The sequence below is a fragment of the Rattus norvegicus genome, chromosome 7 (genome assembly GCF_021556685.1).
Source record: "Rattus norvegicus strain SHRSP/BbbUtx chromosome 7, alternate assembly SHRSP_T2T, whole genome shotgun sequence".
In the NCBI taxonomy this organism is placed as follows: domain Eukaryota; kingdom Metazoa; phylum Chordata; class Mammalia; order Rodentia; family Muridae; genus Rattus; species Rattus norvegicus.
Window position 1 is genome coordinate 29,100,457 of NC_141540.1, and position 22,943 is coordinate 29,123,399.

General features: G+C 46.7%; 1 long non-coding RNA gene across 2 annotated transcripts; it reads left to right on the forward strand.

The window, feature by feature from the left end:
• The first annotated feature begins 1,755 nt into the window (after nt 1–1,755).
• On the forward strand, nt 1,756–10,492 carry LOC148004590 (uncharacterized). 2 transcript variants are annotated; one of them, XR_015625181.1, is made up of 3 exons: nt 1,756–1,935; nt 6,333–6,402; nt 8,815–10,492. It is a non-coding gene; the product is annotated as an uncharacterized LOC148004590 (long non-coding RNA). The 2 variants fall into 2 exon arrangements; XR_015625180.1 differs by having other exon boundaries at nt 9,798–10,492.
• The last annotated feature ends 12,451 nt before the right edge of the window (nt 10,493–22,943 follow it).

The window sequence follows — 22,943 nt, forward strand, 5'->3', positions numbered from 1 at the left end:
CGGGACCTGAATTTGTTCATTCATCTCTCCTTTTCTCTCCTTCCCTGATGGGCTGTCTGAAGGCTGCAGGCTTTCCCAGAGCCCCCATAACAGAATTGCTCATGTTGTGTTTTGCTGTACCATGACCTGAAGCCTCTAAAACCATAAACCCAAATATATCTTTCCTCTTTTAAGTTATTCCATGTATTCTGTAACAGTAACAATATTAATAACTCTTTCACAACACATTCTATCAGACATCTGTGGGTGTGGGGTGAGGGTGAGGTCTGAGGAATCTGCTCAGTGAGGACAGTTGCCCTCTTCTCCAGTTAGGCAACGGCACAGTAGAGCTGACAGCTGATCCCCCAGCCGACTTCTGTATTTTTAGTTCTCCCCGTGTTTTCCCCCCGGGGCTAGTGAAGCAGAAGTGAGACCATCCCCTTGAGTCCCACAGCCAAGCAGACAAGAACATAGCAGAATCAGACCGTACAAGCCCAGCACATATTAGGACCGATCCCTCTGGACCAGCGGTTCTCAACCTCCCTAATGCTGGGACCCTCTAATGCAGTTCCACATGGTATGGTGACCCCCAACTGTAAAATTATTTTTGTGGCTCCCTCATAACTGTGATTTTTGTACTGCTATGGATCATAACGTAAATAGTTTTGGAGATCGTGGGTTGCCAATGGGACCCCTACCCTCGGGTTGAGAACCGCTGCTCTAAGAGCTCTGACGGGAGAGGCAGTGGAAGCAGTCAGTCACAGCCAGAACAATGGCTCCCAAACACTGAGATCCAGGTAAGACTGGCTCAAAACTCACTCCATTCCCAAGCAGCCCAAGTCCGCTAGATCTGGGCGTTTCTTTGGAAACACTTTTATTATTATTATTATTATTATTATTATTATTAATACTATTACTATTATTATTACTATTACTAATTTTATGGTGCTGGGAAATCTAGGGCGTAGAGTATGGTCAGCACACATTCTACTAATGGCCTGCAGCACCACAGGCTCAGGCCTCCCTAAGTGTTCTCGATATTTCCAAGATCATTTTCTAATGGCCGTGTAGAGACTGCTTTTGTTGGAAACAAAACAACCAACTGCCCCTCCCCCCAGCCGCTGACTTCCCACTTGTCGGTCTCTAAGGTAACTATTTTCAGTGTGATCCATAACGGTACAAAATTACAGTTATGCTAGACTGAAAGCCTGGCACCTCTGCCTTCCTTTCGCGCCTTCCTTCCTCTCCTCCATAGGTTAATCACCTGAGGAAGGTCCCTAACACACCTCATCCCCTGCAAGGCTAAACCTGCCATTGCTCTAAACCTGCAGTCCTCTAGAGCAGCCAAGCTCACAAGACAGAACCCACCCCCACCCCGATCCTGACTCCCAACCTCTACTCCCTGACCCCTGGCCCTGTCCTTGCCCCTGCCCCTGCAGTACTGCATCTGTGATGAGAGAAACTGTATCCTGGAGCAGAGATTCTGTTGTTGTTAGAAACCAGAGTGATGCTCTCCAGCCATGACAGGGGTAATGCCTTCTTCCTCCGGCCACCTCTCAAAACCACAACAGAAATGACGAGGCAGGACTGTTCAACTTTGCAGACCCTCCTGCTTCTCCTCCTGTTCTTCCTCAGCCTATACCCGAAGCTTGAGTCAGCACCTCAGAGGTGAAAATGGATCCCTTCGTTTGGTTCTCTTCCCCACTGTAGTGGTTTGTGCTCTCTCAGGCCAGGGAGTGGCACTGTTAGAGGTCTGTGGCCTGTTGGAGTAGGCGTGACCTTGTTGGAGTAGGTGTGTCACTGTGGATGTGGGTTTTAAGGCCCTCAATCTACCTGCCTAGAAGCCAGTATTTTGCTTCAGAAGAAGATGTAGAGCTCTCAGCTTCTCATGCACCAGGCCTGCCTGGATGCTGCCATGTTCCTACCATGATGATAATGGACTGAACCTCGGAACCTGTAAGCCAGCCCCAATTACATGTTGTCCTTATAAGAGTTGATTTGGTCAAGGTGTCTGCTCACAGCAGTAAAACCCCAACTAAGACGCCCACCATTGTGTGTCTCCACCATGGGGGTGTGAGCCTTGCTTGTGGAGGCTACTGGACTGGGGGATTTTACTCTAGAATTGTGATTAGAATTGTTGACTGGGGGGTTGGGGATTTAGCTCAGTGGTAGAGCACTTGCCTAGCAAGCACAAGGCCCTGGGTTCGGTCCCCAGCTCCAAAAAAAAAAAAAAAAAAAAAAAAGAAAAGGAAAAAAAAAAAAGAATTGTTGACTGGAAGTTAGCCTCCTAAGTCCGGCTTCCAGTTCCTTCTCTGTTCTGAATGTGCTTTCCTTCGCCTTGGCCCTGTTTGGGAGGCAATGCAGAGTAGAGAGTGTGACCAGAGCATCTGAGGTCAGATTTGCCTGTCTGCCACCTACGAGTTCTGAGACCTGGCCACATAACTAATCTCTCTATGCTTTAGTTTCCTGAACTAGAAAATTAGGACCATTATTATGGGCTTGTTGTGGAAGTTCCTAGAATTTCTCCTGCCACATAGTAAGTCTGGGTTAGCTGACATTTGCTTGTGTTTGAGCTTTTGCTGAAAATCCGAGTTGTCAGAGAGAAATCAGACTACACACATAGCTACAAGCAAGTTTGCCAATCCTGACCTTAAATGTCTGCTCTGCTTCTGGCACCGAGTCTCAGTGAGCCCTACTGTGTGTGGCACCGAGTCTCAGTGAGCCCTACTGTGTGTGGCACCGAGTTTCAGTGAGCCCTTCTATGTGTGGTACTTGTCTCTCTTCTTTCGACCCTCATTCTTTGACTAGAGTCTCCAGCATGGGGGTTCCAGCTCAGGTTTTTTTTTTTTTTGTTTTGTTTTTTTTGTTCGTTTGTTTTTGCTTTTAAATCATTCTAGATTTATTGCTCATGTGAAATAGCCGCTGCTGTCTGTCTCACGGGCAGGGGAAGACGGAAGCCTCTAGATGGTGCACTTGAGGAGTGGGCCTGGCTCAGTAAGTCCTGAGACTGTGTTGGAGATGGAATCAGGTTTATTCTGGGCTGTTATGTAACCCTGGGGTAAGCGTCACTACTGTTACAAAACACTAGAAGCCTGACAGACGACCTGGTGCTATTATGAGGGTAGAAGAAATCCAGGTTGCATGCCATCTCTGTTTGCAAGAGCTCTGTGACATTGAAATGAGCTGCCTCATTTCTCTGGGTCCCAGTTTCTTCATACACAAAACATGACCTTATGCAGGGCAGTTGCCTTCACTGGGGCCGTTAAAAACGTCAGTGTGATGATGTACTAAGAGGTAGGTATTCATGTATTGTCAAGGCCTGGTCGTACTGTGGGCCCTTAACAGTAGTTGCAACTTACTTGACTCAGTCCTGCTATTACGATTGAGGCAGGTATTACTGTCCCCACACTGTGTGTGTATGAGTATGTTTGTGTGTGTGTGTGTGGTGTGTTTGTGTGTGTGTGTATGTGTGTGTGTGGTGTGTGTTTGTGTGTGTGTATGTGTGTATGTGTGTGTGGTGTGTGTTTGTGTGTGTATGTGTATGTGTGTATGTGTGTGTGTGTGGTGTGTGTGTATGTGTATGTGTGTGTGTGGTGTGTTTGTGTGTGTGTGGTATGTTTGTGTGTGTGTATGTGTATGTGTGTGTGTTTGTGTGTGTGTTTGTGTGTGTGTGGTGTGTGTTTGTGTGTATGTATGTGTGTGGTGTGTTTCTGTGTGTGTGGTGTGTGTTTGTGTGTATGTATGTGTATGTGTATGTGTGTGTGTTTGTGTGTGTATGTGTGTGTATGTGTGTGTATGTGTGTGTGTTATGGTATGTGTACACACACATGTGTGTAGGGGGTATGGTGTGTGCGCATGCATATCTGTGTATGTTCATGTACGAGGGTACCCATATACCACAGAGAGCATTTGGAGGTCCTAGGATAAACCCTTGTGTTTGCTCTCACCTTCCATTTTGTTTACGGCAGGATTTTTCTTGCCACTGTGTTCTATGCTCCAGGCTAGTTAACCCATACACTCTCGGAGGATTCTCCTATCTCTGCCTTCCATCTCTCTAGGAAAGTGTGGGGAGTAGGCGTGTGCCAGCGAGTCTGACTTTAATATTGGTTTGGGGGACCAAACTCAGGTTACCAGGCTTGGGCAGCAAGCACTGTTACCCGCTGAGAGAGCTCCCCAGTCTCCATCTTGTGGTTTGAGATATGCTCTCTCATTGACTCAATATTCACCTAGCAGGCTAGGTTGCCTGGTCATCAAGCCCGGAGGTCTACCTATCTTCTTCTCCAGGCTGGGGTTACAGGACTGCATCAGTCAGCATGGATGGCTGTGTACTCTCAGACTCAAACTCAGGTCTGTATGGTTGCAAGGCAAGCACTTTGCCAACTGAGTTATCTTCCCATCCCTTCTGTCCTATTTAGGACATTAGAGCCCGACTTCCGCTTACGGTAAATGATCTAAATCATGGTTATTAACAACCTCCCTCCTGGAAAACACTTCACCATTTCACTCCCTGAGTTAGTTTTAATTTGAAAGGGTTTTAAATGTTGGTGTAGTGGTTTGTCAGTCTTCCCTCCTCTGGTTCCTGAGTTTTATGGCTTGCTGTGGAAAGCCTTCTTTCTCAAGGCATTTTTGACTTATGTCTTTCTTAGTCAGGGTTTTACTGCTGTGAACAGACACCATAACCAATGCAACTCCTGTAAGGGCAGCATGTAATTGGGGCTGGCTTACAGGTTCAGAGGTTCAGTCCATTATCATCAAGTGGGGGAACATGGCAGCATCCAGGCAGGCCTGGTGCAGGAGGAGCTGAGTTCTACATCTTCATCTGAAGGCTGCTAGGAGAAGACTGGCTCCCATGTGGTTAGGAGGAGGGTCTCACTGCCCACCCCCATAGTGACACACTTCCTCCAACAGGGCCACACCTCCTAATAGTGCCACTCCTCGGGGCCAAGCATATGCAAACCACCACAGCTTACCACCATAAAAAAAAAAAATCACACCACACTGCTAGAAGGGAGACCCAGAACACAATCTGACAGTTCTTGTGTTTGGTGTTAAGGGGGAGAGCCACACCCACTGGCCATACTGCTGCTGAGTGTGCTAGTGTGGACTATGGAGTTTTGGTTTTTGTCTTGAACTCTAATGCAACAGGTTTAACGTTTTGAATGGTAGGAAGTAGCAATCATTTACGTTCACCATTATAAATGAGCAGTTTTATGAACACTGCTGATATTGCCGGATCTTTTCTCCCCTCTTCTTGCTGCAAGCCTTAGCTTTTAATGGCTAAGACGTCTCTTTAACCCTTTCCTTCCCTCTTCTAATGGGAATGGACTCCTTTATCACAGAGCCCACCCCTACGAAAGGCCTGTCTCTGAAGTTCGCTTCCATGTGTACATTGGCAGGCTTCATTGAATCCTACGCCTCTGTGTTCTATTGCTCTGTATTTGAGCCAGCTCCATACTGGCAAAGAGTGAGTGCTCCACTAACACAATAAATACTTCTAAATGAGTTAATGCAACAAATTAAAGCTACGTGAGCCTTACTTCAGGATTCTGGCATTTCTTTAATATGCTGCTACATCTGATCTAGTCCTATTTTCTTGGGGGTTTTGCATGTAGCATGGTGAAGGTAGAGGGGGGCTTTCTATGTATGTTTGTTCCTTGTTCACCTATGGGAACACTGAGCAAGTTCCAATGTCTTTCCACTGGGTTATGTTATGTCCTTTCTACAGATGTTATATAGATGTTAGTGACAGATTTTACTCCAACTGTTAATCTCAGGACACCAAGAGGTTATAAACTGAAAAGAAACAAACTTTAGATCTGGATCATGGAGGAAACTTCTGGAATCTGAGGGTTATAGGAAGCAGGAGTTGGCAGTTGGATGGCACAGCTCAGTGCAGGCCTATGGGCATTCTTCTCAGGGACAGTGTTGTGTAGTTAGACAGGGTCTGGACTTGATATCCACAGTTTATGAAGGTGAGCATGTGTCTTTACATGGGGCATCTGCACGTGTGTACCTGAGAATATAGTTTGTATGTACATGCATATAACACGTGAGTTTATGGACAGATGTGTATGAATCTCTGTGTGTTGGGTAAGGGCACTGAAGACGTTTCTGTAGCTCATTACAGAGCTGACCAGGACACATTAAGGATCACTTCAGCCTTCCTGAGTATGGTGGTTTAAATGAGAGTGGCCCCCATAAGTTCACTTATTTGGATACTTGGTCCCAAGCAGGTGGAACTGTATGGGAAGGACCAGGAGGCGTGGCCTTGTGGGGGGGGCGTGTCACTGAAGACAGGCTTTGGAACTTCAAAAGACTCATGAGATGCCCCGTGCTTTATTTTCTGCCTCCAGGTTGGAGTTCAAGATGTGAGTTTTTAGCTGTTCCTCCACTTTGCCATCATGGACTCAACCGTCTGAAACTGTAAGCCAAATTAAACGCTTTCTTTGTTAAGTTGACTTGGCTGTGGTGGTTTTATCACAGCAAGAAAAAGTAACAGAGAGAGCGGGTTTTGGGAGATTGTTGCCAGAAAGCCAAGATGAGATAAAATTGGGAAAGGCAGTAGCAGATAGGGCAAGGCCTAGATCTGGCAGTGTGGTCTTGAGAAAATGACTCTCGTCAAATTCTCTCTTGTCTCAGTCCCTCCAGATAAGACAACATGGAAAAGTCGGCCCTGCCCTGTCCCCTTCTCTTGCTCTCAGGCTTCATGCTCCTGTCTGTGAAAGCTCTACAGATGAAAATGGAAGGAATTCCATCCAACGTTAGCTTCTTGCTTCCAAATTGTGCAGGCGACGTGTTGCAGTGGCTCTCCTGCATTTGCTCTGGGATTTTTTTTTTTTTAGCAACATGTGGATCTATGTTTTCCCCTATGTTTTCCTCAGTGACACGTCACAGGGCTTAGATACTCTTCAGATCCAAGCAGGAACTGTCCCATTGGTCTGCATATAGGTGCCGGCTCCTCCCACCTTACCCCTCCCTGAGCAGGGGAAGTGCATCTCTCTCTGGAGCAAACACTGGAGAGGAGGTACTAGCCTAAGACACTGCCCATCAGATGACAGGAAGACTTCCAATTGTTCTCTCTCGCTGAAACTGCTATTCAGAGTCTACCCATGTTCCCGCTGAGAACTATTTCAAAGGTGCTTTGAGCACACTCACAGCAAAGCTGCCTTGACAGTCTTTTGCATTAAACATGCAGGCATGGGTAGCAGGCCATGCAGGTCTGCCATAGTCTCCTGGATCTCCAGCATAGAAGACCTTCCCGACATTCTGTCTCCACATGATGGAGATTGAGTGACCAGTGTGGTCTCTCAAAAGGACACTTACTTAATTGGGACAGCCTCCCTACCTTATTATTCTGTTTTAAAGATTTACTTGTTGGTGGGCTGGCATTTTGCCTGCATGCGTGTCTGTGGAGGGCAGAACCCACACAACCCAGAAACCTCCCACTGAGCTCCACCGCCTGACACTGCAGTACTAGGTTCAATGTGGATACTCAAACCACAGTAGTGCTAGCACTGGTTTTTATACGAAGTGTTGTCTTAAGTTTTCCTCAGAGAGGGATCCTCAGATTGTGAGAATTTCAGACCTCCCTCTTGACTGATCCAGTGACATGGGTCCTTTTCCTAAGCAGCTGAGTGTCTGGAAGTAATCAGTAAGACAAAGGTCACAGTGGCCCTACCTTCATGTCACCCTGAGGATCTGTCTTGGCTTTAAATACACAGCCACCATCCCAGAGTGACTGCCTGATCCAGGGGCCTCTCAGAAATGAGTCTATTATCCATTAACAAGCCTGGTTATTTTATGGACCAATTAACCAGGGAAGCCACAGATGGGAAATTCTGACATTGTGGAAGTCTACCTCTCTGTGTGTCCACATCTCTCCGTTCGCCCCACTATAATCTAAGACTTCACCACTGTTTAACACATAAGCCAATTTGGCTCTGCATCTGAAGTTTGATCATTTGACTATTGCCTGGCTCTTGGTCAAACCACAGGGGAGCCCACTAGCCAGTGATTAAATCTGGGCCATGATTATAATAGTTTTATGTGAGTTGGGACTCTGTTTATGGCCCCACTGCTATTGGAGTGCAGTGTTTTTGTAATGAGGTATAACCCTCACAGACATAATCATGAGGAGCAAGTGGTCTTCAAAACGTTAGTTTAATGAAATTGGTTATTTGGTCAATCGCAGAGTTGTGACCAATGCAACGCTTCTAAAGGCAAACGTTTCACTGGGGCTGGCTTACAGTTTCAGAAGTTCAGTCCATTATCATCATGATGGCAGCATTCAGGCAGACCTGGCTCTGGAGGAGTCAAGAATTCTCCATCTTAATCTGAAGTCAGCCAGGAGGAGACTGGATGTGCTTCACACTGGGCATAGCTTGATCATTTAAGATCTCAAAACCCACCCCCACAGTGATGCACTTCCTCTAACAAGGCCACACTTCCTCCAATAAGGACCCTCCCCACTAATAGTGCCATTCCCTGAGGCCAAGCGTTCAAACACATGAATCTATGGGAGCCATGCCTATTCAAACCACCACAGGCAGTATTGTTAGAACATAGATTTCCGGAGGAGTCATAGAGAAACGAAGGAAATGGCCCTTGTTCACACTAAACACCATGGATGTGTCTGCTGGAGAGATGCTTGGTGATGCTGGTGGTAGGGTGGTCTTCAGACAAACACTTGTAGATCCTGTGGGGCTTTTTGTTTTGTTTTTGATCCTGGAATTCCACTATGGGGACTGTTGCCAGGTGGCTTTCCTTGATAGGAGGAAGCTCCAGGAGAAATCCTTCCTTCTAGTGGGGAATCATTAAGATTTTTTTTTTTTTTAGGGCTGGCAAGTGCAATGGCTTAGTCGGTTAAGTGCCTGCTGCAATATATAAGGACCTGAGTTTGAACTCCTAAGACCCACAGAAAAGCTGGGTAGAGTAGTATGTGTCCCTAATTACAGCACCAGGGGGAGTAGACAGGTGGACTCCAGGAGCTTACTGGTTACCCACCCGATGAGCTCTGTGTTTATTGAGAACCCCTGCCTCAAAAATAAGGGAAATAGTAGTGGAGAAAGACATTCAACATCTGCACACACACACACACACACACACACACACACACAGACACTCAGACACAGACACACACACACACACAGACACGAGCACACTCACATAAATATATACGCATACATACACACCAAAACTGTTTGCGGGAGAGGTTACCACATTTGTGGTTATCTTAGCTCACCTTCTGTTGCTATCACAGAATGCTGGACACTGGCTATTTTGGTGAAAGCAGTCTACTTAGGCTCTTAAATCTGGAAGCTGGGAGGCCCAAGAGCTCAGTGCGAGCATCTACCAGATTCTGATGAGGTTTTCAGGGCATGGCAGTGAAGGGGGGGGGATTAGCAAGTGTGAAAGAAGCAAAATACTAGGGATGGCCAGGCTGTGTAAACAGCTTACACTTCTAGAAACTGGCCAGTTCAGGGTTCAGACAGGCTGAGAGCTCACTCTCTCTGAGGAGATGTTGATTCCTTCATGGTAGAGGCCCTCAATTCGGATACCTCCCTCTGAGCTCCCCCACTCCTGACACTGAGTACACGCAGGTTGTGGAGACATAGTCTAATCGGCAGCAGTGACAGCAGAGATGTTGTTGTTTGGCAGCTTCCTGAGGCAGCCGGATCTGCTTTCCTGAGGGCACAGGATAATTCTGTACACCTACTTCTTCACTGTGTCCCTTAGCCAAGGCCTTGCCTCTGTCTGCTCGAGTTCCCATCCACCTAGCCTGTGGTATCGCTGTGTGTTGCTTTCTGTCTTCCTCACAGGAGCCCCACAGAACACACGTTGTTTATTTGGGAGAGGAAATGTAAAAGAAAAGAACACGAGGCAAGGAAGAAAGAAGCCAATGAAGAGCGAATTAGTACGACTGCCCACGGACAACTGGAGTTTAATGCTCCTCTGGGCTCTGAGATCCAGCACAGCACACCCTTCAGGGTTATCCTGCCCTAGGGCAGCATGGCCTTCTTCCCGTGTGACTTTGGTGAAAACGTTCAAAGGGCTGGAAATTGGAAGCCTGGCCCCCAAGATGACAGGACTGTCACTGTAAGAAAGTAGTATTAGGTCCAGCCTCTGCTCGTGTTTTCTCTCACAAACACCAACAGTTCCCTACCCAGTTGTCCCTGAGTCCCTAATCACAGACACCCTGGTGCCAGGGCTCTCACCTGAGGATTGAGTTAGCATCAGAGTGGGTGTCAGCCTAACCCATTCTGTTCCCATTCCCTTCCCTGACTCCTGACTGGGAATCGGAGAGCCTGGCTGCTGCTCTTGCTGTGAAATGGCCCTGTGCCCCGGCCAGACTCCTACTTCTTCCATTTGGTCTCTGGAGAGAGAATTCAGAGACCATGCCATATTGTCTCTGGCACCAGGGCTGTACTCACCTCAAAGCCCTCACCATTCTGTTGTTTCTCTGTATCTGTGTCCCCACGGTTTTGACAGCTCTCCTAATAAACTCCTTACTTCATCCGCCCCACGCGCTGCAATTCATTTCGGTGTCCTCTTGACCACCCCTGCAACACTCTGCGAGACCAAACAGTCACCCAGTGATATTTTAATACGATGAGAAAATAAGCCACAGTTCGTGTAAAACCTAGCTTAGGAAACCACGGGACCTGACTCCATATGGCATCGTACCTCTGTGTGTGTGATTATAAAAAGTGCTAATTGTGGAAGGTTTGTCAATCGCAAATTAATTCAAAATGAAGCATGCAGTGAACCTCAGGTGCACTGGGCAAGGCTCGCCCACGTCGCATTTTAGACTTTCTTGCAGCTTTGGGTCTGAACCTGCAGCAGGAACACTCTGCACTGTATGCACCACCAAACCGCAGAGCATCAGCAAATACTGCCTGCAAGACCTCTGCTCAGATTGTTATGCCTTGCAATGTCTGTTCTTTTCTTTTCTTTTTTTTTTAAGATTTATTTATTTATTTTATGTATGTGTATAAGTACACTGTTCATGCCTTCAGACACACCAGAAGAAGGCATCGGATTGGATTACAGATGGTTGTAAGCCACCATGTGGTTGCTGGGATTTGAACTCAGGACCTCTGGAAGAGCAGTCAGTGCTCTTAACCGCTGAGCCATCTCTCCAGCCATGTTATTTTCAACCATTGGCCAAAAGAACGACTTAGTGATGGCAAGCAAGGACTTTCAGTGCTCTCTGCCATTGCTACTCAGTGCGTGGCCATCAAATCAGCCTGCCTCTGGACTGCGTTGTGCTGGAGCGTTTGACTTTAAAAATTGCCCTTCGGATTGCTAATCTGAGTTTCATTGAGAAGAAGATTTGCTTGCAGGTAGCTTGAGATTTTGACTCCAGAGATTTTATACTCTGTATTTATATCAAGTGACGTTCTCAGCGTTGATAATTATAAAATCGAAATGTCAACCAATTCCGAAAAACATGGGAGGTAACACTGCATCCCACAGTATTAAACATTCAGATTTATGCAAAAGTAAAAAAAAAAGCACATTCATCTCGTTAGCATGCAAATTTGCCTTCATCGTTAATGAGTGGCAAACTTATATACATGAAGTCATTAGTTTAAGATTCCTTTTGTTAAGATGTTTGACTGTATATCTGTTTCATGTACCTACACACCCAGGGTACATACCTTCAGGTACAAAGGGGTCGCAAGAAAATATCTAAGAAACCCCATCTAAAGCCACGTGAGGACGAGCTTTGTCACATTAGTTCGCCACATCCTTTCCCTCCTTCCTCCCCTCCCTCTCCCCCTACATCCTGCCAGCTTAAGGCAGTTGCTGCTAGGAGTGTATCTGCCCACCCAGTCGGGAGCACAGTCCCTTCTGCTCTTAGAACCCAGGTCTTTCCAAATTCAGACAAGACCTAATCTATTTGATTGTTTTTTAATGATTAGATTTATGTAGCGCCATTCAGGCAGTCAAAAGCTTCTAAATACTTACTCTCTGCTTCCGTGAGCCATCAGGAAGCAGGAGGCCATGAGGTCAGCCTAAGTTTACAAACTGCAACCTAACTTAGTAGGAAATAAATAGGAACTAACTTAGGAGTGCAACTTTTTAAGAGTAGCTAGATTGCAGCCAGCGACAGGCCACGCCCATCAGGCCACGCCCCCAAAGAGAAACACCTTGCAGTAATTGGTCAAGTTATCTGTGCTTTTTACTTTGGTCAGCTGACAGCCTATGCTGTGAAGCAGAGCTCTTTTATTTATTCATATTTTTTTTGGTTCTGAGTGTTGCCCCCTTCATGAATCCGTCTTAGCTCAAAGAAAACCTTTTTAAATGTATTCAACCTAAGGGGGCCTATTGTTGCATTAAAACCCACGCGATAATCTTCTGGCCTAAAAACCACGATTTTATTATCTTCTCCTTTCTTTAGATGGAGGATTTGGATAGGGCTGGTCTAGTACTTTCCATGTAGGCATAGCCTGAACATTGAAGGGCTAGCGTTGGTGAGGGCTTGGTGGACATCTCTCTCTCTTTCTCTCTGCAAGTATTGGGTCATTCCAATTGGTCTTTGGGTGGAGACTATCTTCAGATTTCATCCGGCAGGACGCTCTAGGGAAGAAGCTGCTCTCATGGCAGCTTGGAGTTGCGGAGTGAGCAGCATCATGGGCGAGGTGGTTTTTGAACTGCCTTTTAGGAACTGCTCTCAGAAATCATGTGGTTTGACTTCTGCATGCTCTGCCAGTTGAAATAGTCAGGAATGCGAACCCATCTTTAGTAAAGGGGAGTGAATCCCCACTGCTTGCAACATTCCTAAAAAGCACTCCAGAGGGGACGTAATTGCAGCCTTTTTTTTTTTTTTTTTTTTTTTTTGGTAGTTTATATAGGTCAAGGGCATGGGGAATGGGAGCAGAAAGTATTGATATAAGTATTGATACTAAAACAGAATGAAGATGAGGGTCGGATGCAGCTTATGCCTCTAGCCCCCAGCACCTGGGAGACCAAAGCAGGAAGATGAAGAGTTTGGGGACAACCTGAGCTACACCTCGGTTTCCAGACTAGCCTAGGCTCTAGAGTTAGACTCTATATCAAAAGCAAAGCAAAACACAAACGAACAGTACAAGAACCCGTTAGTCAATGACCGTGAATAAATGTGGAATCAGTAAGGAAATGGAGTAGATATGTCAAAGATTCCTGACTGGGGTGGTTAGTGGGTAGTGGGCTAGAGAAAGAAGACCCGAGAACAAGGGGCTCGGTGGAGTCCATTTCTGGATTTGGATTTGGAGTCGTATTGGTGGACTCATTTATCTTCCCCAAGCGACAGATAGAATCCCAGCAGAATGACTAGGAAGCAGCTACATCCAGCCGTGTAGAACATCTGCTCGAGAATGTTCCTTAATAAGATGCTCCGAGTGCTAGGACATAGCAAAAGGGTTGGGCTCTAGGGCAGAGTAATAATCATAACCCAAATAAGGAGGCCGGAAGAGCAGGCTCACGGCAGTCTGCATAGCTTGCCCGAGTCTCATAATCACCCGGAGCTCATGTCAGATGTACGAATCCTCAGGACCTGCCCCAAGTTGTCTACACTAGGCTTTTCAAAGGAGGGGCATGCAAAACCCCATTTTAAATAAATGTCTCAGGTTTGTGGTGATCAGGCAGGGCTGGGAATGCCTGAGAAGGAAGGACAGGAATCTGTATTTCCCAACACTAAAGGTCTCGTTTGCACACTCAGGGAGAGGAACCCTGGCAACGGGCTGAACTGTATGTCACCCTTAAGCAAATCCGTGCGGATTTGGGCTCCACTGCATTCTACTATGTGACCTTGAGAATGTTCAAGCTTCTTTGATCTACATTCCCATCTGTTAAATGGGTATAGTGATTGTCTTATAACGATACCACTGTGCATGCAGGAATACATTTTAAAGCCATTCTCCCCACAATGGATGTCAGGTTTGACACAGTAATGGTTTAAATTTAATTTATCTCCCAGGAATGTTTGTCTTTTGGACACCATGGAGCCTGTAGGAGACAGAGTCTGGCAGGCAGACCACCAGGATGGGCCTTTGAGGGTTACCGCCCACCCCCTCATTCTAGTGTCTTTCCCGCCTCCTTATCTGCCACCATGTAGACAGTTGCTCCTCACACTGCTACCACCATGGGCCAAGTCACTTTGTCGTGTCCTTTCAAACGGATTACAAACTTCTTGAACTACAGACCTTCCCTCCCCGGGGTTGTCTCTGTCAGTCACGGTGACACAAAAGCAACAGATACAGAACATGGAAAATAGAGATGTGATAGGTCACTGAGATCAAACCTGGCCATGTGGTTTGTAAGCCTTTGGGAGTGGTTTGTAGGGGGAATGCGGAAGGGCTTGGAGATCCAGGGTAGAGAAATGCCAGAGCCTTGTAATCTCTTCTTAATGGTGACTCTGACATACATATGGAAGGTCAGAAAGCTGAAAAAGATGTGGACGGTGGGCGTTGGGGATTTAGCTCAGTGGTAGAGCACTTGCCTAGGAAGCGCAAGGCCCTGGGTTCGGTCCCCAGCTCCGAAAAAAAGAACCAAAAAAAAAAAAAAAAAAAAAAGATGTGGACGGTGGAGGGCTGGCTCGTGAGGTTTCAGAAGGAAGTGAATCTCCAGGGAATTGGATATGCTACATTCCATCGCAGAACTTCCTATAGCTTGTCTGTGTTCAGCAAATTTGAGAAAGGCTGGCTTAAACAGTAGTAGGGTAATTTATGTAAATGAGGGACATTTCACGACAGAATCGTGGTCAACCTGTAGCAAGGTTATTGCTGGCTATTTCCCGCCAGGTCTGCAGTGAGAATTCAGAGCTAAAAGCTGAAGAGAAAGATCTACTAAATACTCAGTCTGGGAGTCCCAGTGAATGGAAACCTGTGCACAAAGCAAGTGCAGACGAAGTAGCCTCCGCTGGTCAAGAGATTAACAATGTTAAAAGGAACCAGACCACTTTATACTGGGACAATAGGAGAGCTGTCTGGAGGGCAAGGCTCCGGGCCCTGAAAATGCACTCTTACTGGAAAGACTTTCGTAATTGCAGGGATGCTCCGCTTGACTAAGGATCCTTAGGGAACTGCTTTCCAGGTTCAGCCGAAAAGGCATTCAGAGACCGCCATGGCCCAAGGGGGCGTGGCTACATTCAAACTGGCCGCCAAACACAAGGCTATTCAATGTGGCGCTGGTCTTCCAGGCACGCAGTCACGGAAATCACCATCAAGATTTTGGGAAAAAAACAAAAAACAAAAAACAAAAAAAACAACCCAAAGAAACAAAACCAAAGTGTGAGGTCAGGCAGTGTGTAGCAGGACTGGATAGTTGTGAAGAGACTACCTGAACCGGACCTCTATGAAACTGAATGTGTAACCCGCATTGCTGTGGAAGCACCCTAGTGTTGGAGATGCCCGGCATGTGGGATGTCTGCAGGGAAAAGCTTCCCGACTGAGGCAGAGCCAGTCTCAAAGAAAGACCATGTGTACTGCAGGTGGCGGTCCTGTAGAGTGTGGTTGCCCAAGCCTGTTGGAGCTCACATCACGACCCTGTGTGCCCCAGATGCTGAACAGGGAACCGCGGGATCTGATGTTTCCCCTGCTGGGATTCAGCCTTGGTCCAATCTTTCCTTGTGATTCCCCCGCCTCCCCTCCCCGCCCCCTTTTTGGAACGTTCCATTGTATAGTTCCAATATACATTCCAATCGTATATTGGATTTTACTGGGGCTCGCAGTTAAGAGTTTGTCTTGAGTCTCAAGAGATACTTTGAACTTTGGGCTCTTAAGGCGATGAGAATCTTGACGTTTGACTGCATTCTGCATTTCGAGGAGCCTTTAGAGAACGGAATGTTTTTCGGCCTTAATAAAAAAAAAAAGTATTCCCCATAGGCTCATGTTTGGAATGCTTGTCTTCTGTTTGGGGATGCTGTGGAACCTTCTGGAGGTGGGGCCTGGTTTAAAGACAGGAACTCTAGGGATGGGCCTTTGAAGGTTTTAGCCAAACATCACATTCTGGTGTCCAGTCTGCTTCCTGGGTCATTTCCATGTGACCTTCTGCCACCATGTCACTACCTTCACATCCTCCCCTCTGTGAAGATGAAAATCCTTTTCATGCTGTGAATCTTCCCTCACTTAAGTCTGGATCCCCCACCCCCACACCCGCCGTCAGTCAGGTATTTTGGCCAGAGACACGTAATCGTGACTAACAGAGACACCAGCTATAAATGCTTGGAGTCAGGTAACGACCACCTGGAATCCGTCTCAGACTCCCAAAAAGACAACATCCTCAGCGGCTGCCCTTAGCTGCTCTCAGGGTCACTGGACGTCTTGCACTGTTGTCAAACTCGGGTGCGAATGCATAGTCTCCCATCACCACCGCTCCCTCCAGGTTTGGTAATTAGGCAGAGTGTAGGAGGAGTGAGTCAGCAAACCCTGACTGGAAGCCCACACTGGCCCACGCAAGTGTAATGGTAGCTTCTGTGCCTGCAAACCCTAAAGCCTGCCTGATACCCGGAGACAAATGACAGGGCACGTGACCGGAACAACCAATCAGATGGTGCCAACTGCATGGGGTGAGTGGTCATCAGCCAATGGGGCCAGAGCAGAGGGTATAAAGGTACTCCCTAACTCCACAATAAACGTGTCTGTTTCCGCTTCTTACCCGGCCCTTAGAATCTGTGTCTTTGACTTTGTATATTCTTTTTTTTTCTTTTCCTTTTTTCCAGAGCTGGGGACCGAACCCAGGGCCTTGCGCTTGCTAGGCAAGCGCTCTACCACTGAGCTAAATCCCCAACCCCTACTTTGTATATTCTTACCCTCTACTTCCAAGGACCATCCTGAGTGGCCAAGGGCTAGGGCAACACCAGAGAAGGTCAGAGCACTCAGAAACCATTGCATTTTTAGTGATCATTTTCATTATTATTTTATTTATCATATCATATCATGATCACATCATATCGTGTCATTATATACTGCAAGGCCTGGAGGGCTCGTAAGCATGGAAGCCTATGCCCTATGGAGTTAGAGTGTATGTTCACCAACCAGGAAGCCCCACCAGCGGCACTGTTCAAAAGTTTTGCTGTGGTTTCATGGTAGAGGGATGACTGGTTAGATCACTGGCCTGTGGTTGGGTCTGATCTCTGTGCCTGTGTCCTGTTCTCAGATCAAGGGAGAAGATGCCAAAGTCCACCCCTCTTGACAGCTTTTGGATTTTCTGGTGCCAAGCGCTAGACACAGAACAACGACAGAATCTGTCAGGAGCACCCTCCACAAAGACAATCTTCACTCAAAAAATCCCAGCAAGTTGAATATGCCAGCAACTGGGTCCAGTGGTTCTCCCGTGCACATATATCCTCTCTCATCTCACTACAGTTGTGTTGTTTGCCACATGCAAGTTCAGATGTGGCCAGCAATCAGTGTTGGTGGAAGGCTCGAACCTAGCACACTGGAGGGAGATAGAGTGTCTCTGGGACAGGCTGGATAGCCAGACTAATTGAGGAAGTTAGCTTTGAATTCAGTGAGAGAATATGTCTCAGTCTATAATGTAGAGAGGTGACTGAGGAAGATACTCGGTGTCAACCTCTGGTCTCCATACGGATGTATACCCATATGTACTAGTCCATACACATGTGCCTACCTACATGAGACTATTCAAGCACAGATAATATACACACATGCATATACAACAACAAAGAGAGATGAAATGGAATCCTTCCCTTTTCTGTCCTATGTCCTACATAGGGACTGATAGATGTGTTGGACAGGAAGAAAGCCAGCCTCCATAGCCAGGCAGCACAGTGAGGACAAAGCCCAGGAAAGAGTTCCTGTAGATGCCCAAAGCTGTTGCTAATTCTGCCTGGGGTCACGTCTATCAGACATTCTTTTTTTTTTCCTGGAGCTGAGGACCGAACCCAGGGCCTTGCGCTTGCTAGGCAAGTGCTCTACCACTGAGCTAAATCCCCAACCCCTTCTATCAGACATTCTTAATGGAAAGAAATGCAGATGTTCCGATGGACCATTTTCTGTTCTTGGCTGAGGTCCGATGGTCTTAGGCACCTCTCCCCTTTTCTCCTAATCATATTCCAAGAAGCCATAGTCTCAAGGTTCTCAGCTTTGCCCCTCCTTGTCGATGTTGAAGACTCAACAGTTCTTCATCAGGAAAGACAATCAGTCATCTTCATCCATAACAGCGTACGACAATCTGACAACTTCAGAAGAGCAGAAACCATTGACTCCAATGTCAAGGTGCTAGTAACTTGAGGGGGGTCCTTTAGCTACATTGCCGTATGGGGGGGAGGTGGAAGGGCAGTGGGAGAGAAAGACAAGAGACCCTGGGGCAAATCCCACTCTAGAGGAAAAACCTCACTTTCAACAGAGCCACACTCATCTATTGACATTGGTGGAACCCTCACAGTCTTCATCGCTGAAGACCTCAACACTCTGTCATTAGGGACCAAGTTTCCAGAGTGCGGGTTTAGGGATGAATATTAAAGCCCCATCAACTGTGCTGAGAGTTGTGGGATATTTAACAATAACCTTGTCCTTCATCCACCTAGATCTCCTGGTGTGACAATGAAAGTTTGTCTCCTGACATTTCCAAAGGATCCTAGGAAGGGAGAGAGAGGTGATGTTGCCCTTGAGGACCACTGTTCTGTGTAAGGAATCCTAAGCCACCTCCTGTCCCTTTTCTTGGGCTAAGACAAAGCAAGTGTGGTTTCTCAACACTCATGTGAGACACACTGTGCAAGCTCGGAGGCTGCAGACCTTGAGTAGTTTGGCTCCGAGCATACTCGGAGCAGACATGCGGGGTGCTTGGGTGTCTTAGGAGATCCAAGGATTGTTGGCCATGGGGACTATAAAGGCGGGCAGCTGGCTGGAAAGGCGTGTCAGGATTACAGAGCGGGGGCCACAGTGGAAGACATGGGATAGAGGATTCATGTCAGGCTATCCCAAAATGAGCCATCCCTCCTATGGAACCTTGAGGAACAGGGAGGGGATGTAGGGAGAGACGGCGATCAGTGTACATTGGTGGATTGCCTTGGCCACGCACAGCAAAGTATCCAGAGTGTCTAATAACCACTGGGGCATCTCCATCCAACAGTGTCAGGTACAGTGGTGCTAACTGAATACAAACTCTCTCTGCCCCTGCTCTGGGGGTGGGAGGGAGATCAATAGCAAACTGAGAAAGGGACAGTGGCTGGGTTAAGGGTGGGAATATACCCTGTGCTCCCTCTGCACTGGAGATGCCTAGTGTTGGTGAGGCCGAACAGGGCCATCACTTTGCTTAGTCATTGTTCTATGACTGTGGAGAGATGCCATGACCAAGTCAACTCTTACAAAGGAAAGCATTTAATCGAGGATTACAGTTTCAGAGGGTGAGCATGTTATCATCGTGGTTTGAGGCTGAGAAGCAGCGAAGTGTTGGAAGCATTTTGAAAGACTTGTTTTTGGCATGCAGTGTTTTTGTAGGTTCAAGGCCATCCACGGCTACATATCGAGTTCTAGACCAGCCAAGGCTATATAGAGAGATCTTATCTTTTAAAAAAGTTTTTGGTTTAGCAAACAAACGTGTTGGTATATTTTATCATTTTATACCTATGAACCAATCATGTCCAGTAAACTATTTACGTACACGTATCATGGTCTTTTATTGCTGAAGTTATTTTTCTTTTACTTGGAACCAAATCAGGCACAGAATACCTGAGCATTTCTTTATGCAACCACCATAGTGACCACCATTCCCATCAGATAAACTCCTGTTTTACCCGACATAGGTTACTTTGTTGTGTTTGTTTGTTGAACTCAATGTTCAGTGTGGGGGGAAAACTATTTTAAGGACAAAACAAAACAAAACAAGCCTTACATAGTATAAAATTTACCATTTCAATTACTTTTAAAAAAAATTGTGTGTGGCAGGGGTTATCATGTATGTGGATATCCGAGGAGGCCAGAATATGTCACTTGATCTTCTGCAACTGGAGTATAGGTATTTGTGAGCCATCCAACATGGGCACGGAGAACAGCAAGAGCTCTAAGCCATTGAGCTACCTTTCCTGATACTTTGAAAGGTTAGGGCATGCAATGTTATAGCTTGTGCACGCTGCTGTGAAGCAGAGTCCTTTCTCTTAAAGACCCCATTTCTCAACGCTGTTGTGTCAGGGTTAAGTCCCAGCACATGGACTTTGGGGGAACACGGTCTTAGACTAGCTGCCCATGCACAATGGGATGTCAAGCATCATCTCCACCCCTCAAACCATGAGATCCCCAGATCTTTAAAGTCTCTATCTGTTAAGTCACATGATAGACTCCGACTTTCTCCAGTCCCAGCAGCCACACTGCAGCTCATTTCCTGTGACCTCAACTCTTCTCGGAGCCTTATGGAAGCAGATTATACAATGCTAGTCTTTGTGACCAGCTTACTCTCCTTAGCATTATGTCCTCAGAATCCATCCATGATGTAGCATGTGGTGGGGGTTCCACACATGTTGGGTTTGCTTCTTGTCCATCAAGTCGTCTGTCACAGACACCTGGGTACCCTCTACCTTTCACTACCATGAGTCATGCTGCTTCAGAGCATGGGTATGGAAACCTCTCCAAGAGCCTGCTCTCAGTTCCTGCATGGCTACCCAGGAGTGAATTTGCTGGGTCCTGTGGCGGCTCTATTTTTAGTTTCCTGAAGAAATGTTCACACTGTTTCCATAGCTGGCGCACCATTTTGCAATCCCACCAACAGTGCTGTTTTGCTGGCTTTCAAAAAAAAAAAAAAACAAAGCAAAACAAAGACACAGACACAGACACAGACACACACACACACACACACACACACACACACAAAACCCCGGGGATGTTTATTTTTAATGAGTGAAAAGAATTCTCTTTTCTTCTCCTTCTCCGACTTCCTCTGACCTAACCAACAATAAGGACGTCATCTAGGTTAAGATTTTCCTTGACCCCTCAGAGTAAACCGGCTTCCCATGGTTATGTCCCTAACCACCCTTGCTATGATTCCAGGCCTCAGTGGCATCCTGTGGCTGTCTTCCCTGGTGCACATTGTGAAGGAAGGACTGGCTTTTCCTCTTTCCCTCCTGGTTCTTCTGTCCTGTTTGCTGGTGCCTAGTAGGCATTAACTAACTAAATTCCTGCAGATGAGAGCGACTGTGGGAGTCCCCTCCCCCAGCCCTCCCCATCCTTTCCCTCACTCTCCCTTCATGCTGTCGAGCAGCCTATTGGGAAAAAGGTCACAGATGATGGAAACAAGGAAGGAGAAAGGAGGTGAAGAATTTTGTGCAAATTCACCACATTCTTTAGGAGCCTGTGAAAATCCGGCAGACAAAAAGGGGTCTGTGAGTGGGTGTCGGACGATGAGTGTAACCATGGATGGACATTTGTTTTGAAGAGAGGGGAAAGAGGTGAGGGCTGGCTGTGTCCTCTTGGAGGAGAGAGTAGTCTTCTAATTCTGAAGTGTTTCTCTCTTCTTATACAAGGCCTAATTGATTAGTTGGGAGGATTTTTCTCTCTTGGAAAAGAAAATCGCACTGGGTTGACATGACAACAGGGTTGTTTCCAAAGGGAGAGACATCTTGTAGCTAAGCTCCTAGAGGAATTCAGTCCCATACCTCACAGGCTCAGAGAATCCCTGGACAGTGGGAAGGTTGAGTCTCTTGGGTATCCCTTCACAAGACATGTTTATTTTGAAGTGGTTGGAGATCTGTAGGAAAGACGTTGCCGAATGCACAGGTTTTCTGAATATCTCTCACCCACTTTTCTACAGGCCAACGTCTGCCTGTGCCTGCTTACCTTCCTCTGGACACCGCATCATGTCTTTCTGAGCTGCTTGAGAAGACACATGTCCCCTTGCCATGAGTCACTTTGACGCAGAAGCAGAGGGCATGCTCAGCTGGTAAAGTTTTGGTTTGGAAGCCTAGAGGCTTGAATTTGACCCCCAGAATCCAGGCAAAAAGTTGGGTATGGCGATGTGAGCTTGCAATCCCAGTCCTGGGGAGGCATCTTTAGAGTTTGCTGGATGGCCTGCTTAATCTAACCAAAGAGCTCTAGGTCCTCCAGAGGGAGAGCCTGACCCTCCCCCAAAAGTGTGGCCAGCATCTAAGAAATGTTACCCTAAAGTCTCCATCCACAAATGAATGAGCAAACACACACACACACATACACACACACACACACACACACACACACACACACACACACACACACACACACAGGATATTTCAGGGTACATTTCCCTGAGAACCATGCACGGTCTTATGATGATCAAAATTAGGTGACTTATACCAGTATAGGTTAATTATCTAGCTCAATGTTTGGCAAAATTTGACAGTGATTTAACAAACACAAGCAAAATTGAAAAAGCTTTGGAGGGGTTCTAGACGTGTTCAGGGCCACATGTTGGACTTACTGTGACATCTCTACAGTTCCTTTCCATATGGAACTGACCTTGGCCTTCCTGGTCATGATCCTGACATTTTTCCAGAGTAACAGTGTTTTGCTTTGTCTTGTTTTCTCAAACGGTTATGCGTCCCTTAGTGACAAGTGCTTTGCTTTTGCTTTGCTTTGTTTGCAATATATGGCTTGTGGCTGTGTGTGAATATTGCGGGATAAAATGCCAGAAACTGAGGTGATGATGTTTGCTAGAAACCCAGGCCGTGCACTGAAGTCTGCTTATATCTCTATTCATTTTCTGTTTCCTTGGAACTGGTTTTGTTAAAAAACAAACAAACAAACAAAAACAAAAAACAAATACAAAGACGAAAGCATCGGGAGACAGCTCAGGGCTTGTCATTCAAATGTGAGGAGCTGAGTTTGAACCCCTAGGATTCACACAGTAGCTTCTTTCCCCAGTCCCTGTGCTCCTACGGGGAGAAGGAGAGTTTTATAAAGCTCACAGGCTAGCTGGCCTGGCGCACAAAGTGATGGACTAGAGACCCTGTCTCACTCAAGACAGAGGGCAAGCACCCCGCCCCCTTCAGAAAT